The sequence below is a fragment of the Talpa occidentalis genome, unplaced genomic scaffold (assembly GCF_014898055.3).
Source record: "Talpa occidentalis isolate TD23 unplaced genomic scaffold, MPIMG_talOcc4v2.1 talOcc4.4, whole genome shotgun sequence".
Taxonomy (NCBI): domain Eukaryota; kingdom Metazoa; phylum Chordata; class Mammalia; order Eulipotyphla; family Talpidae; genus Talpa; species Talpa occidentalis.
In genome coordinates, this window is record NW_023604295.1 from 113431467 (window position 1) to 113448258 (window position 16792).

Here is a 16792-nt window from a genome sequence, read left to right on the forward strand (position 1 = left end):
AGACAGTTTTGAGTTTAAAGTATCAATTTGTGGGAGAATTGTCTCTTCTACTTCAAAGGAACAGTAATTTCTTTATTTTTTTTTAATCTATTTCATCAAGTAGTTGTCAGTGTAGAAATCCACTCCATATATCATGATGTATTTCTAAATAATAAATGTCGTTTTTGCTACTACAAATGATATTTTTATAAATACAAATATTTTTTTATTTTAGATGACTTACAGAAATGCAAGTGATTTTATATGTTGACTTTGAATCCAATAACCTCATTTAATTAGTACTTCTTTTAATTTTGCTCTTTCTTTGTGTTTCCCTTTCATACTAAGTACTTAAAAGAATAAAGACAATTTAACATTCTTTCAAATACTGTTTTCATTTTCTGACCTTAATGCATTATGTAAACTTTTATTTTATACTGAAGAGAAATAGAAAATAGCATAAAGCCCTACCCTATTCTCATTTTTAGCACTGTAAAGCACTGTTAAGTGTGTGTGTGTGTGTATATATATATATATATATATATATATATTAAAGATTTATTTATTTATGCATACAAGATCTGGGATATAGGCCAGAGATGCAGGGGGTGAGATGACTCACTAGAGACAGAGTGGGGAGCAGAACAGGCGGATCTACTGAAATATACTGCTGAGGGGAATAGCAGGTGAGACAGGAGAGGTCTGCTGTGCCATGTGTGTGACCTCCCTGGTTGGGGATTGAATTCATGCTGCAATGGCTGTGTATAGCTTCATAATGCTACATCTTAATCCCCTGTACCACCAGGGAGACCCCTGGTGTTAAGTATACATTGTTAAATATATTATCTGTTTAGGTTATTTTTTTATAAATACTGATTAAGAATGTTTCCTTCAGTGACTAGTTTGCTCATAGTTTTTTTTTGTTGTTGTTTGTTTGTTTTGCTTGCATCATATTTGCATTGTACAGCACTGCCATCCAGAACTGGTTCTCAGATGTGATTGGTGATAACAGAACCACAGATCACAACAGTAAAGATTCAGAAGACCAGACCTTATCCTACTTTGATGACATTAGCACTCTGTCAATGATGACATTAGCACTCCCCAGGTCAGTGCTTGGAGTGTTTACTTCAACAATCCCTTTCCACTGAAATCTGAAGTCTCTGGAACCAGGAAAGCAAAGCCCCAGGATAGGCAGGACCTTTTACACTGCCTAGTTAAGGTCTACTATGGGCTTTATATCTCAGTTTTTTCATCCTTTGGTTTTTTGTTTGTTGTTTTAGAAAGTGCTAATTTGTAAATGCTTTAACCTTATGTAAATTTGGGACAGATTTTTTTTTTTTGCCCTTGTCATCCCTTTCACCCTATTAATCTCAAAAATCTTACTTCCTTTATTACTCCACAAGTTTTTATAAATACTTTGTCAAATGGTCTGACATGTAAACATCCAGTGTTTTTCTTTCCATTTTGACTTATTTACTACAAATAATTTCCTCAAACACCTTCCATTTTTCTGTAAATGGCAGCATTTTGTTTTTAAATTGTGACAGTAGTGTTCCATTGTGTGACTGCATCACTACTTCTCCATTCAATATTCTATCAGTGGACACTTAAATTGTTTCCATGTTCTAGCTACTAGTCATAATGCTGCAACAGACATTGTAGAACATACAAATTTTTGAGATGTTTTCATGTTCTTTGAATAGAGGCCCATGATTGGAATTTCTGATTTATAAGGTATTTCCGTTTTTAGCTTTTTAAGGTAAACCCAGTTCATTTTACAAAATGGCTCTACCAGTTTACATTCCCACCAGCTATATAATAGAATTCTTCATTCCTCACATTCTCTCAATGCTTGTGGTGGATGGTCTTTTTAATATTTCATGGATGTGAGATGAAATCTCATTGTGGTTTGACCTGTATCTCCCTTATGAGAAGTGATAAACATTTCCATGTATCTATTTGCCCTCTGGATCTCCTCTGTGGGAAAGTATCAGTTCAAATATGCTGCCCATTTATTCATTTTTTTTAATTATTAAATAAGTTTTTTGTGTATCATGGATATTTTCCCTCCATGGGTTAAGTAATATATAAATGTTACTTAATTGGGAGAATGAATTTCTCCCATTCACTAAGATGTGTTTTTAATTTACATATTTTCTTTCACTGTGTAAAACTTTTAAATTTGAGGTAATCCCAATTACCCAATTGTTTATTTTTGCTTTTATTTTCTTGGCCACAGGGATTAAATCTCCAAAGACATCTTTATTACTGATAGCATGAAATGTATTACCAAATGTTTTCTTCTATGTATTTTATTGCTGTGGACTTTTTATCTAAATCTTTACTCCATTTTTTTTTTTTGTGCACAGAGTTAGAGAGTGATCCAACTTTATTATTTTACTATAGCTGTTCACTTTCCCTAGCACCATTCATTTACTAGAGACTCTCCCTATTATATAGCCATTGCTCCTTTATCATGAATTAAAAATTGATATATATGTGGGTATATTTCTCACCTTTTGATTATGTTCCATTGATCCATGTATCTATTTTTGTTCCAATACTATAATGTTTTAATTACCATTGCTTTCTAGTATAATTTAAATGCAGATAATGTGACACCTCTGTTTCTTTTCTTTTTTTTTCTTCAGGATTGTGTTTGTTATTAGAGCTCTTTTATGGCTCCACAGAATTTTAAAAATTTATTTTCAATTTCCTTGAAGAACATTATTGGTATCTTAAGAGGAGTTGCATGAAATTTATGTCACTTTTGGTAGGATAGTCATTTTAACTATATCAATTCTCCCTGTCTAGCATGGAATGGTTTTCCTTCTTTTTATGTCATCGTCTCTATCCCTTAATAATGTCTTCTAGTTTTCATTGTATCAGTACTTCACCCCTCTATTAGGTTCATTCCTAGGAATCTGATTGTTTTTGAAACAGTTGTGAATGTAATTTTTTCTTAATTTCTCTTCCTCTTGCTCATTTTTATATAAAAATGCAACAGTTTTGTGTGTTTATTTTATATCCTGCCACTTTGCTGTATTTTTATATTTTCTAATAGTGTTTTTGGTAGTCTGTAGGTTTTCTTTTTGCTTTTATAATTAATTTGTGGGGTTTTCATATATGTATATCAAATTATCTATGAATAATGATAGTTTTGAATTTTTTCCAACTGGATTATTTTTATTTTCCATTATGTCCTGATTACTCTAGATAGTTAAAACTCTCGTAGTAAATAAAATAGAAGTGGTGACAGTAGGCATCCTTGTCTTGTTCCTGATCTTAAAGAGAAAGCCTTCAGTTTTTTCACCATTGTATGTTATATTGGCTGTAGTTTTGTGATATGTGATTTTTTTTATTCTGATGAGGTTCCTTTTATTCCCATTTTGTTTAAGGTGTTTATGAAGGGTACTGGAGCTTATTACATTCTTTCTCTGCATCTATTAATATAATAATAAGATTTTTCTTTTTTCTTGATATAATTTATCACATTGATTAAACTATTCTTTCATCTTTGAGATAAATACCACTTGATCATGATGTATATTCTTATAATGTGTATTGTTGAATTTGATATCCTTGTATTTTGTTGAAGATTTATTTATCAATATTCATCAAGACTATTGGTCTGTAGTGATCTAGTGCTGGGCTTATCTTTGTTGATAAGATGGATTTCCTGTAAACAGAAAGAGGTTGGACTTTGGTTTGAAATATACTCAGTCTATAGCTCTTTATGGGTGAATTGAAGCCATTTACATTTCAGGTGGTTATTGACATGAAAGTGCTTATTGCATTTTTGTTATTCCTTTAAAACTGGTTTATCTTTTTGTTTTATTTCTGACATCTTCCTTTTATGTTTTATTTAGGTTTCGTTTCTGTTGTCTTATCTGTTACTTCTCTTTTTTTAAGATTATTTATTTATACATGCAAGAACTGGGGTACAGGCCAGAGGTGTGGGAGGGTGAGAGGATTCACCAGACACAGAGTGGGGAGCAGAGCAGGCAGATTGACTGAAATATACTGCTGAGGGGAGCAGCGGGCGATACAGGAGAGGTCTGCTGCGCCATGTGGGTTGCTCCCTGGCTGGGGATCAAACTCATGCTACAGAGACTGCTGATAGCTTCATAGGCTGTGTCCCAACCCCTTGAGCCACAAGGGAGGCCCCTTATCTGTGGTTTATCATACAGTCTAATCTCAAACTCATTCTAATGAGCCACATTTTTATTCTCTTCCTCATCTATGTTGTATAATTTAGGTGTTTGTTACTTTCAGTTTGTTTTTTAATTGTTGCTTTATTATAGTCCTTTATTACTTATTTTATGTTGTTTGTATGCATCTATGTTCATGCTACAAGTAAAAGCAGAAATAGACAAAAAACACAATTATATTTGAAAAAGTCAACACTCCCTTCTCAATAACTAACAGAACAAGTTCATATGCAATGTTTCCTTTTTTCCTATTCTTGAAAGTGTCAACATAAATTCTCATTTTCTAAGTTGTTTGATCATTTCATCTAAATATTTTAATTTGTTGGCAAAACATTATTAAAAAGATATCTTGTCATTTTTCAATAGCTATAGATTTTTTAGTGATGACCTTTTTCTATTTCTGATATCAGTGATATGTACTTATTCTTTTTTTTTTAAATCTATCTTGCTAGGACTTTATCAATCATATTAGTCTTTTTGTGGAACAACACTTTGCTGGGCTTTTTCTATTATTATATATATATGTATATATATTCCTATTTTTCATTTATTTCTACTCTTAGTTTCATATTTTCCATTATCTTTGGGTTAATTATACTGTCCTTTTCTTAACATGTTGATTTTGATTCTCTGATAATTTGTTGTCTTTCTTTTTAATAAATATGTACTATGAGTACACTTAAAAATGGATTTAGTTTCAGTCAACACTGTATTTTGTATCTTGTATTGTATTTTCATTGTCATTCTTATAGTAGGATTTAAATTGAGAATTGTAATGTAGAATTCTTTCAACTAATGTGTATTGTTGTTTCATTACTTTGTCAGCCATAAACCAATCTTTTCAGATTTTATGTGAAAATACTTAGAAACCTAAAGGATTAACATGGTCATTTTTTGGTTGTATATTCTGTTCCAGTACATATGTCAAACTTTCTTCTTCTTTTTTAAATTTTTTTAAATTTTTTAATTGTTACTAACAACATGTAATATTTAATACTAACAATATGGGAGGGTGTGCATTATTAATTCCTCTTTAAGAAAAATAAACATGTATGAAGTAATTAAGGCATTCTTTTCATCTAACACTATATAGGTCAACTAGGACCTAAAGATAATGAGCTTCTCTAGCTCTCATATCTGTGTTCTTCCTCATTCATGTTTTCCTATACCATACCATTTCTACACATATAAGTTTCTTTTTCTTTTAAAGATTTGATTATTTATATAAGAACCGGGGTACAGGTCAGATGTGTGGGAGGGTGAGAGAATTTGCCAGAGACAGAGCAGGGAACAGAACAGGCAGACAGACCGAAGATACTGCTGAGGGTAGCAGCAGGTAAGACAGGAGGTCTGCCGTGCCATATGGGTAGCTCCCTGGCTGGCCAGGATCGAACCCGCACTGCAGAGGCTGCGGACAGCTTCATAACACTGCACTCAACCCACTGCGCCACCAGGGAAACCCTACACATATTCCTTTCATTAAGGTCATGGAATATAAGAATTAAAACTAGATTGAGCTAAGTGTATCTTAGAACTTTTTTATTTTACAGATCAGAAAACAAGATTCCAGAAAACTGTCTGGTTCTTCCAGGATTATTTTGCTGGTTAATGGTTAAGCCAGAACCAAATCTAAAATATCCTAATTTCTAGGGCACTCATCTTCCTGCTGTCCTAAATTGATTCATAGTTTCACAGGAACAAACCCTGTTGCTACATCATCAATAATGCTTATATAACCACTCAATTCACTATTTTACAAACGTTAACAAGTTTGTTTGTCATTGTTACTATAAAAATGTATAGTCTTCATTGATCTTTAGAAATATTTTAATAACTTCTTCTAAAGTTTATTTGTCTCCCATTGGTAGTCACAGAGGGAAGTTAATATGGATAGTAGGAGATGAGAGTTCCCAAATTGTCGGCAAGAGCATTTCCTGGAAATACCAAAAAATATTACCTAGGTATAAACCTGACCAGGGAACAGTGTTCAGGTTTGTATATTCTATTAGAGTTGACCGATATTCTTCCTGCCATTTTTTTTTTTCCATCTCTTGACTTCTGTCACTTCTATCCCCTGAGGAATTCTTTTAAGGGTATGCAGAGCATGCCTATGGGGTCATTATAAACCATAAGAGGGAAGAGGGCATTATAGCTGTATGACTTACCATCTCCACTATCCATATTTCTTGCCAGAGTGTAGACTTTCGCATAAGCTTAAGGCAGAGGCAAGGCCCGTGAGAGAAACTGTAAACTGTAAAACTCTATTCTGAGAAAACACATCATCCAATGAATGCCTTGTAGCTTTGGCTGAGAGACAATAAATGTTACTGCTTTACAATAAGGAGAAATGAGAAATCCTATTCCCAAGAGAAAGAAAATATATTTCCATGTATGACAAGTAGTTAATATTATGGATAGCATCTGCCTGGGCTCTTATCATGATGTAAATTTGTTTTCTATTCACTGACTTGAACAGTAACAAAATAACATTGAAATGTGAATGAAGCACCAGATACAAATTTTATTACAACTTTCATGGTAATCTGACTGTGGAGGGAAAAGTTTAGTAGTGAACAAAAGTAGGCAATAGTCAACTTTAGTATTTATAACCCAGATTGAAAAGTCAATCTGTTTATTAATAATAAGCCAAATGCTTTTTGGAATGAGTAATATTTTTAAGCTTTGCCAGAGTTATATAATCAGAGTTTACATATAGTTCCCAAAGTGGTTTGTACTAACTTGTTGACAAGATTGTTTATCATCTCTGTTGGATGAAACACAAAATAAAATTTTGGCCACAAGATTCATAAAAACTATCTTATGCCTTTTTTTCATCCGTAGGAGTAAACATACTAGTTTTGAAGTTCTGGATAAATCTGCTTCAGATTTATCCTTTATATTAAGCTGCACAGAGACAGGACTCATATTTCTTATAAATGTAGTATAGTGCATAAGTTTAGGTGAGGCCGTAGGTGTACATTGACAATAATGAGCTGAGGACTTTCAAGACTTACAGAATGATAACAGAAACCCTACTTTAAGTGAACTCTAGCATTTCAAATTGATGTAGGAGATTTTATTTCTTTTTATTCTTTATTCATGTGGTTTTTTTAGGTGTATAGATTTCTAGAAGCTTACTAATTTTTACAATAGCCATCGGCTGATGGCTTTAAAGAAATAGAGATATATACTAAAGATATTAAACTATACTTGAAGAAAAGAGAGATAGATGTTCACTCACTGCTAAATTAAACGTTATGATACTTTACTTGAAAAAGGAAAATTTAAATATGCAGCAGAAACCTTGGAAGTGAGGTTACTGTGTAAGAGAACATTAACATACTCATTGCTGCTTCTAGGGAGGTAACAAGTCAGTATATCTTAAGGAAATGCAGTAAGATCTGCTTCTACTGGTGAGGTATAAATACAATAAGACATATTTATCAAATATCATGTAATCCATAGCAAAAATCATATTTTGAAATCATATTCTTTGTTACATATAAAGTTTAAAACACTGTCACAGACAAGCTTTAATTCTGGTTTCTGTTCCTCATAACAGCAAACATCCACTAGGTTAATTGTGTTAAATTCTTATTGGTAATAGTTTGATCCCCCGCTGGAAAGTGTCAGTGCTTTGTATGATCAAGACTCTTTACATCTATAAATCCATTCCAAGAGCCAAGTGAGAGCCCTTTTAAAGTGACAAAGTTAAATTAACTTAAACATGTGGAAACTCTCTAATTTCCTAGTCCACTTTACTAGGGAAAAAATCACTGACAAGAATAGCAGAACTCTCTGAAAATATATTACTTAATAAATTTTGATGTCCTTTCCATTCCAATATAATAAGTAAGCTTAATATGGAAATCTTCATAATGGTTTCTGGCTTGCACATATTTTACAAACAATTCTCAGTAACACTATGGTAATTAGTTATTGAAATAGCTGTCTCCAATTATACCTCCTTGTTCTGACCCATTCACTACCCAGCAGCTACAGGGAATATTAGCTCTGACTACTCACAGCCACCTTCCTCTTGTAGAATCCCCTTTGGGGGTCCCTGTGTTCCTTAGGGAACTGCCATATCTAAGTGTTTGCCTCCTTGCAAAGTGTGGACACCTCCAATGTCATTTATTCTACTGATCTGGTAATGCATTCTTTTTCCACTCTATCAGAAAAGAGGTTCAAAAGCAGTTCTCACTCACCTGGATGGACTGACAACAGAATACATTTACAGGCACCTAATATTTCTTCTCCCCTCCCAGTGGTCCTGGACAATCTGAACTTTTTGTAGAATATTGTATTGATACAGTCTATTAATAAAATACTAATTGGTCAAAGTAATCCCCCAAAATGGCAGTTACAGGAATGTGCATGAAAGGATGGAAGATGAATCCTATGAACACTTTAAGGCCTATCATTGTGTAACTTTTGAAGGGTTCTTTTTTTTTTTTAATTTTTTTTTTTTTTATAGAGGCATGTTTTATTTATTTATTTGTTTGTTTGTTTTGTTTATACATGCACTGGGTACAGTCAGAAGCGCAGGAGGGTGAAAGAATTCACCAGAGCCAGAGCGGGGAGCAGAGCAGGCAGAAGGACCGAAGTACACTGCTGAGGGGAGCAGCGGGCGGCAGGAGAGGTCTGCGCGCCATGCGGGACCCGCCTCCGGTGGCCGGGGAGCAGCCAGGGATTGAACCAGCGCTGCAGAGGCTGCGGGCAGCTTCACAACCCAGCGCTCAACCGCTGCGCCACCGGGGAGGCCCACTTTTGAAGGGTTCTATGGTCTAGGTGTGTTAGGACAGCCTACCCAAAGTAAGAGAGACATTGCTTCTGACTCCTCCATCACTAAGAAGGAAACACATTGTCTGTTAGGTCTCTTTAGATTTTGAAGGAACAAATTTCCACTTGGAAATACTTTCCTTAATCGTGGTTGTGAATGCAGTAGATTCACCATGAGCCAAGACTAGTTCAAAATTCCATATATTATTGTACTCCTATTAGGGGGTGGATAGGCATGAAAATTTTTCATCCTAAAATATCAATGGCAGCTTCAATCAAGTATCCTTGAAAGATCTAAATATTTATCTTTCCACACATATATTTAAATGAATAAATGGTGTTAGGTTCCTCTGGGGAAGACTTGGGGAACCACTACTATGTGTTCTTGCCAGAGTACTTAAGATACTTCTTTATTGCAATTTACCTCTCCTCCATTAAATGGATTCTGCGTTCCACAACAGGAACTCATTGGAAACTGAACAAGAATGCTAACTATTTATTGGGGTAACTTTCCTCAACCTCCTGATCATCTAGTCTTTATTTACTTACTATATAAAATAAGTATTAATCTTGGTGACTGCCCATTTATCTTGCCCCCAGGAATAACTGTGTCCTATTAACCATTTTCACAGCTCTCCCCAGGCCAGCCCTCTCTGCCATAGCTTAAACCTTAATATTTGTTATAAGATCTGTGCTCAATTGACTACATTCAGTTAAGTAGAGCCACCTGGGCTCTATAATATCAGACCGTCTTATTCCCTTGCTTTCAAGGAGCTCAGTTGTGTATCAATATCTGCTATCTTCTGTGGCCTATGTAAGGAATGCTATCATTTAGTTTTCCCATCTATTTTCCCAAGGACATTCCTTATTGCTTTTGTAAATATAGTCCTTCAACCCTTCCAGAATGCTGTTGGCAGGTGAATTTTCTGGTCTTCCTCTAGCATTCTCTTTTCTCTGGGCTTTTTGATTCATCCTTCCACTGTATATTATGGAAGTCCTAGAATTTCAGCTTGGTGTGGACCTTAGCTTTCTCTAAGATTCTGCAAGCATATGTCTTCTCCTATGGTCCTTGCCAGGGAGTTAAATACTATGTGTCCACATCTATAAATCATCTATAAATTTGGATAGCTTTATGTCCTGCTCCTCTTGATTTAGTACCCTCACGTTCTATTTCCAGTATATATGCTCTTTGCTCTTGCCAACTAAAGCCCTAGTTCTCTCAGTGAATAGACCTGTCCTGAGCAAAAATAGCACTTCCCAAGCAGATCTGTGTTAGGGCTTGACCTGTTATTGGACTAGTGAAACTTATGGAAGGATGTGGAGTAGACAGTCTTTAAACAAATGGGAGCACTTGTCTTGTATCAGTGACCCCCTTAGTCATAGCGACATTGCTGGTTGCTTCTCTTCCCAGTAATGTCCTTTCCAATTCCTAAAGGTCATGTATCCAAGTGTTACTTTCAGTAAGCTTTTAGCATTCAATTCTCCATCTTGAAAATTGTTTCTACATGGCCCAATCTAAAAAAATCAATAAAGATTCTTTATGTTGCGCACCTGAAACTTACATAATGTCATGTCACATTATTTTTTTAAATAAAAATAAATACATAAAAAAGTCATAATTATCATTCTTATTTATAATTGAAGCTTGCCAAAATCCCAGGTGATATTTGACAGAGTTAGACTACTTATCCAAATTTTCTAACATCAAATCAATTTGTTTTCTACTCTATCACAGTTCTTGCATTTGCCTCCCACTCTAGCTCTATGCCTGAGGAGAGAATTGGATTTCCCATTGGCTTTCATTTGAGTTATAATGGCACCAAGAGAAAGCATTATCTCAACAGATGGAGTAATATGCCATTCAAAGTTAAACAGCTAATTACTTAGCAGAATATTCAAGAAACCTATTTTCAATGGCATGATTTACTCCAAATTGATTAATGAATTCATCATTTTCTTTTCTATCTACCAGTGTCCCATATAGGTTTAACATCCAATTCAAGTCCTCAAAGCATTTTCTATCTGTTGCGTGCCACATTTTTTTTTCTCTCCACTTTAATGCAAGCATCAAGTCCTCAATGGTAAAATAGAGAAAGTATCAAGCTTCATACTTTAATGGATTTTTACCATAAGAATTCATAAATCCCACTTGGTCATGGTGTATAATTCATTTTCTAAATTGTCAGATTTGAATTGCTAATATTGTGTGGAGGATTTTTTTGTATCTATATTCATGAGAGATACTGGTCTGTAGTTTACTTTAAATATCTATGTCTGGTTTGGGTGTTAAAGTGAGGCTGGTCTTATAGAATAGATTAGGAAGTATTCTGTCTGCTTCAATCCTCTGAAAGGGATAGTAGAGAATTGTTAAAAGTTCTTCAAATGTTTAGTAGAATTCACAAGTGAACTCACCTTTCCTGGTGCTTTCTGTTTGGGGAGATTAATTATTGATTTAATTCTTAAATAAAGATCTATTCAGATTGTCTGTTTCTTCTTGAGACTTGACAGGTTTTATCTGTCAAGGAATTGGTCCATTTCATCCATGTTTTAAAATTTGTGGGTATAGAGTTGTTCAGAGTATTCTTTCATTATAATTTTAACATCCATGGGACTTTCATGATGTCAAATCTTTCATTTTTGACAAAAGTGTGCCCTTGGTTTTTTGTTAGTCCTGCTATAGACATGTAAATTCTATTAATGGACCAGCATCTGGCTTTATTGGTTTTCCTCTATTGATTTTTTGTTTTTAATTTTATTTTTTTAAAGATTTATTTATTTATGCATACAAGAACTGGGGTACAGGCCAGAGATGCGGGAGGGTGAGAGGATTCACCAGAGACAGAATGGGGAGCAGAACAGGCAGATCTACTGAAATACCCTGCTGAGGGGAGCAGCGGGTGAGACAGGAGAGGTCTGCTGCACCATGTGGGTGACTCCCTGGCCTAGGATCAAACTCATGCTGCAGTGATTGCTGGTTACTTCATAGTACTGATGCTTAACCCCTGTGCCACCAGGGAGGCCCTGTTTTTAATTTTACTGATTTCTATTTTAATTCTTATCTCTATTCTTCTGCTTATGCTAGATTCAATTTGTTCTTTTATTTGTAATTCCCTTAGATGGAAACTTAGGCTATTGCTTTTACCATTACTTTTTATTCATTGAGCATTGGTTTACAAAACAAGGTGGGGGAATATAGTGCCAGACCACAATCTGTGTACACAGCACACTGTAGCCACCACCTAAGTTGTAAGGCCATTCACACATCCCATCTTCCTTCCCCTTCCCCTCTGGTAACTATTTTTCTTAGGGTCTAAGAGTTATTTTTGCTGTGTTTTGTTAGTTTGTTTGATTATTTATTTATAGTCCACATATGGGTAAAACCACCTGGAGGTGATTATGCTAAGTGAAATAAACCAGAAAGTGATAGATTATTGACTTTAGGTCTTTCTTCTTTTCTAACATTTGAATTGAATGATGCAAATCTCCCTATGAGCACTGATTTTGCTGCTACTACAAATTTTGATAAATTGTATTTTCATTTAGTTCAAAATGTTTTTAAATTACTATTTAAATGTATTCTTTGACTCATGTTTTTAGAAATGCGTTGTTCAATTATGTATTTTAGGATTTTCTATTTACTATTACTGTGTCTTTACATTTAAAGTGGGTTTCTTAGAAAGAATGTATAGTTGGGTTTTGCTGGGTTCTTTCTTCTGCCCGTTTCATTTCTATATGTTGCAATAGTTCTTTGTTTTCTTTTTTCCTCATTTTCTCCCTTAATCAAGAATTTTATATAATTGTGTGTTATCTTCTCCTAACATGTCAATTATAGTTCTTTTTAATAACTTTTGTTAGTTGCCCTATGTTTAGCTTAAGAAACACTATACTCTGTCACCTGTAAAATACCTTGTAACAGAGTATTCCTAATTGTTCCCTCTCATCACTTATTACATTGCTGACATTTATATCACTTAATCAGAGGTTATTGTCACTCCATACATTACTCTTATTATTTTAATGACTATTATTTATTTTAAAAAAGCTTTCTTTTCGATCAATTATAATATGAGAAATTAAAATTATTTTATTTCACCCTTCATTTAACCCTTCTCTGATGGTCTTTCTTCCTTTATATGGATTCAAGTTTTTACCCATGGTATTTTTCTTCTTCCTGAATAACAACATTTCTTGTGGGTTCAGTCTTCAAGTGATGAATTCCCTCATTTTCTTGCTTCTCTAAAAAATATTTATTTCTCCATTTTTCAAGTGTTACTTTGCTGAGTAAACAATTCTAGATTTGTGGTTTTTAATCTATCAATGCTTTAATTATTTCACTCCATTGTCTTATTGGTTTTGACAAAAAGCTCATTGTAATTATTTTTATTGTCCTTCAATTGTTCTTCAGACTAAGGTAGGTTTTCCTCCCTTTGGCTTCTTTCATGGATATTTTTAATATTAGTGTGTAGATTCCTTAGTATTTATCCTACTTGATGTTCTTGAAGTTTTGTGAATCTGTAGTTTGGTGTTTGTGATTAATTTGAAAATCGCCCTGCTATTATTTAAAATACGTTTCTGTTATATTCTCAATGTCTTCTCTCATCCCAATAATGTATAGTCTATATCTTTGATTTTATCCTACAACTCTTAGTGTTATGTCATTTTTTTTCATTCTTTTTCTCTTTGCATTCCAGTGTGATTTCTATTGTCATAATTAAGTTCATTGACTCTTTCCTTAGATGTGTCTAGTGATGAGTCCACCAAAGACATACTTCATTTTATCATAGAGTTATTGATTTCATGATTATTTTTCAATTTTCAAAGTTTCCATTTCTCCATAAAGACTATCCTTCTGTCTTTGCATATTTTCCATCAGAGCCTTTATAATATTAGCCATAGGCATTTCAAATTTCGTGTTTGATGATCTCAAAATATTTGTCACATCTGGTGGGTTTGGATGCTTGCTTTGCCTCTTGACATTGTGTTTTGTTATTTTCTTTCTTATAACATGCCTATATTTTTTTTGTTGAAGGCATAACATGATGTGTCAGGTAATAGGACCTAAGGTAAACAACTATTTGTGTGATGTTTTATGTTATTCTGGCTTGGTATTATACAATTTTAATGCTTGTTATAGTTGTGGGTTCCAGAGCCTTCAAATTTCTCTAGCAAACTTGTTTTTGTTTCCCCTATTGTCTAAGATTCCTTACATAGATTTTACAGGTTGTAACTCTTTCAGCTGGAAGTCAACATTATACTGAAGTACGGTTAAGGTAGAGGTATTGTGTTAATTAGGAAAAGTTTTCTATAATCTTCTGGTTCAATCTCAGTCTTTCAATAGGTCTCTGTTCTTAACATGTGACCTTCACAAATACTTCTTTTTGTTTCTCCCCACCACACTCTCCACCTTATGAGAGGCAGAAAACCTAAAAGGGTCTATCTTGGAGTAAATTCCCTTTTTCCAGGTGAGAGAAAGCTTGGGTAGTCTTTTTCTCAGGAAAGCAGAGTTTTGGGAAAATAGTCTGCATTTTTCAAAATGGTGTTTTTTTTTTTTTCCTTCTGCCTTGCCTGTATGAGACTCTTTCTTGGTTTTTCAAAGTATGACTCTGGAGATGTTCTTGAAAGTAAAGAGTAAAGCCTCCTAAAGCATGGTGGTTACCCTAAGACTGTAGCTTCCAGTAGTTTCTAACTCTCATACTAGTCTGTAGTCAGCCTCCAATAATTTGTCAAAATTTTTAATTTAAATGTTCCTACCACTTTATTGTTCAAGTTGACAATTACTACAAATAAGGAGAACTTGACTTGATTTTGAATTTTCCTATGTCTCCAAATTTTGGTATGGCAGTTTTTCATGTGAACCCAACTCTGATAAGTCTAAGAAAAGTCATTAATATTGGCTTGGGGCCTCAAATTGAGGCCTCGCTGTGGTGCAGCAAATTGAGCACAGTGCTGTGAAGCTGTCCGCAGCCTCTGCAGTGCAGGTTCAATTCCAGGCAGGCCAGGGAGATTCCCACATGGCTCAGCAGACCTCTCCTGTCACGCCCGCTACTCCCCTCAGCAGTGCTTTTGGTCTGTCTGCCAGTTCTGCTCCCTACTCTGTCTCTGGTGAATCCTCTCACCCTCCCGGGCCTCTGTCCTATACCCCCGCTATTGTATAAATAAGAAATAAATCTTAAAAGAAGTAAAAATTCACTTTAAAAAAATAAAAATCAATATTGGTTTGTTCAGCTTTCTTCTGTAATTTTGGGGCAGATGACTTATAGTTCTTTATATGTCAGAGCTGAAAGAAGAAATGACTTAGTCTTTTTTAAAAAATTAAAATCCTTAAGAAAAAAAGGGATGGAGAGAAGACATTTCTAGAAGAAAAAAGCATTAACATAAATATTACTGAATGAAATTTGTGTTATTTTATTGGATACTAGTTTGGACAATATGTATTTTTAATGCCACACATATTAGATACAATTGAAAACATTTTAATAAGAACATGGTATTAGATGATATTAAAGAGATGATGCTATATTTTGGTGCTATAATGGCAATGTGAATAGTTATTTTAGAAGCTGCTCATTTAGATGTGTACTGAAGAACTTAGGGTACAGAGTAATGATATCTATAATTTATTTTAAAAACTAGAATAAAATAAAGTAAATATAGCAAAATGTTAAATTATTAAATCTAGTTGATAGACATATGGCTGTTCATTATACTATGCTGTCTACTTTTTAGATGTTTAAACTTTTTCCTTCTAAATTTTTAAGTAAATTTAAAATAAAAATGTAATAAAATTTAAAAATAAATTAGAAGTGAATCTACTTTGTCATGTTAACGAGTATAAAACTGTACACATATGATAACAAAGTACAATGCAAAACACATAGAAGGTGCTCAATAAGTGCTATAAAATATTATTTCCCATTTGGGAATTTGCTATTCTAGAGTAGAGAGTGTTTGTTTGCCTGGAATAAATAATGTGGTCCTCTGAAATTAGTTTCACTTAACCTAACACTCATCTTTTTAGAGTAATGAAGGGTAAATCAATGTTGCTTGTCAAACAAAGACTATTAGCATGAATACAGCATATGTTAATGCTATTTCAACTTAATGATAAATGATCAATAAGTGGGGTAGACACCTATGACACCATACCAGCTGTGAATTTCCTGATTTGAATTTTCTTACACTTTGTAGACATCCATTAAGTGACTAATGCTTGTTGAGGAATTGGCAGGTCAGCAAATTTCTTGACTTTCTGTTCTTCAGAGCCCATGAAGATACACATTGAGGAGGTGAATATGTATTCAGCCTTAAAAACTTGGAGTTCTGTATCTTCTTACAACCTATTATTTGGCAATTCTTTATTCTATGAACTACGAGTTGTTTTCAAATTAATGGATGTGTAGAAATCATCTGACACACTGTCTCATTTCACAGACAAGAAAACTGAAGTTCAGGAAGTGAAGGAGCTGTTCAAACCAGGAAATTTGGCTCTAAATTTTCAGTTCTGTATTCTGAAAGATAAAACACACACAAAGAGTGCATTAAAAAAAAAAACAACACTTTGAATAACACTTTCACATAACTTGGAAATTACATTGTAGTATCTAGAAAATATTTTTGGTTCATAAATACGCATTTATTATTTACCATCTTACAAGCAATAAGGATGCTAAATGAAGTGAACTGTATCTCTTGCCCTCAGAAAAGATCACAATCCTGGGGGGAAATTAAGTAAACAATGGCAAGCAAGTCAACTGAGAGCTGTGGAGGCACACAATAGGGAGGAATAGGTTATGCCAGAGTTGGCTATGCAAATAGGG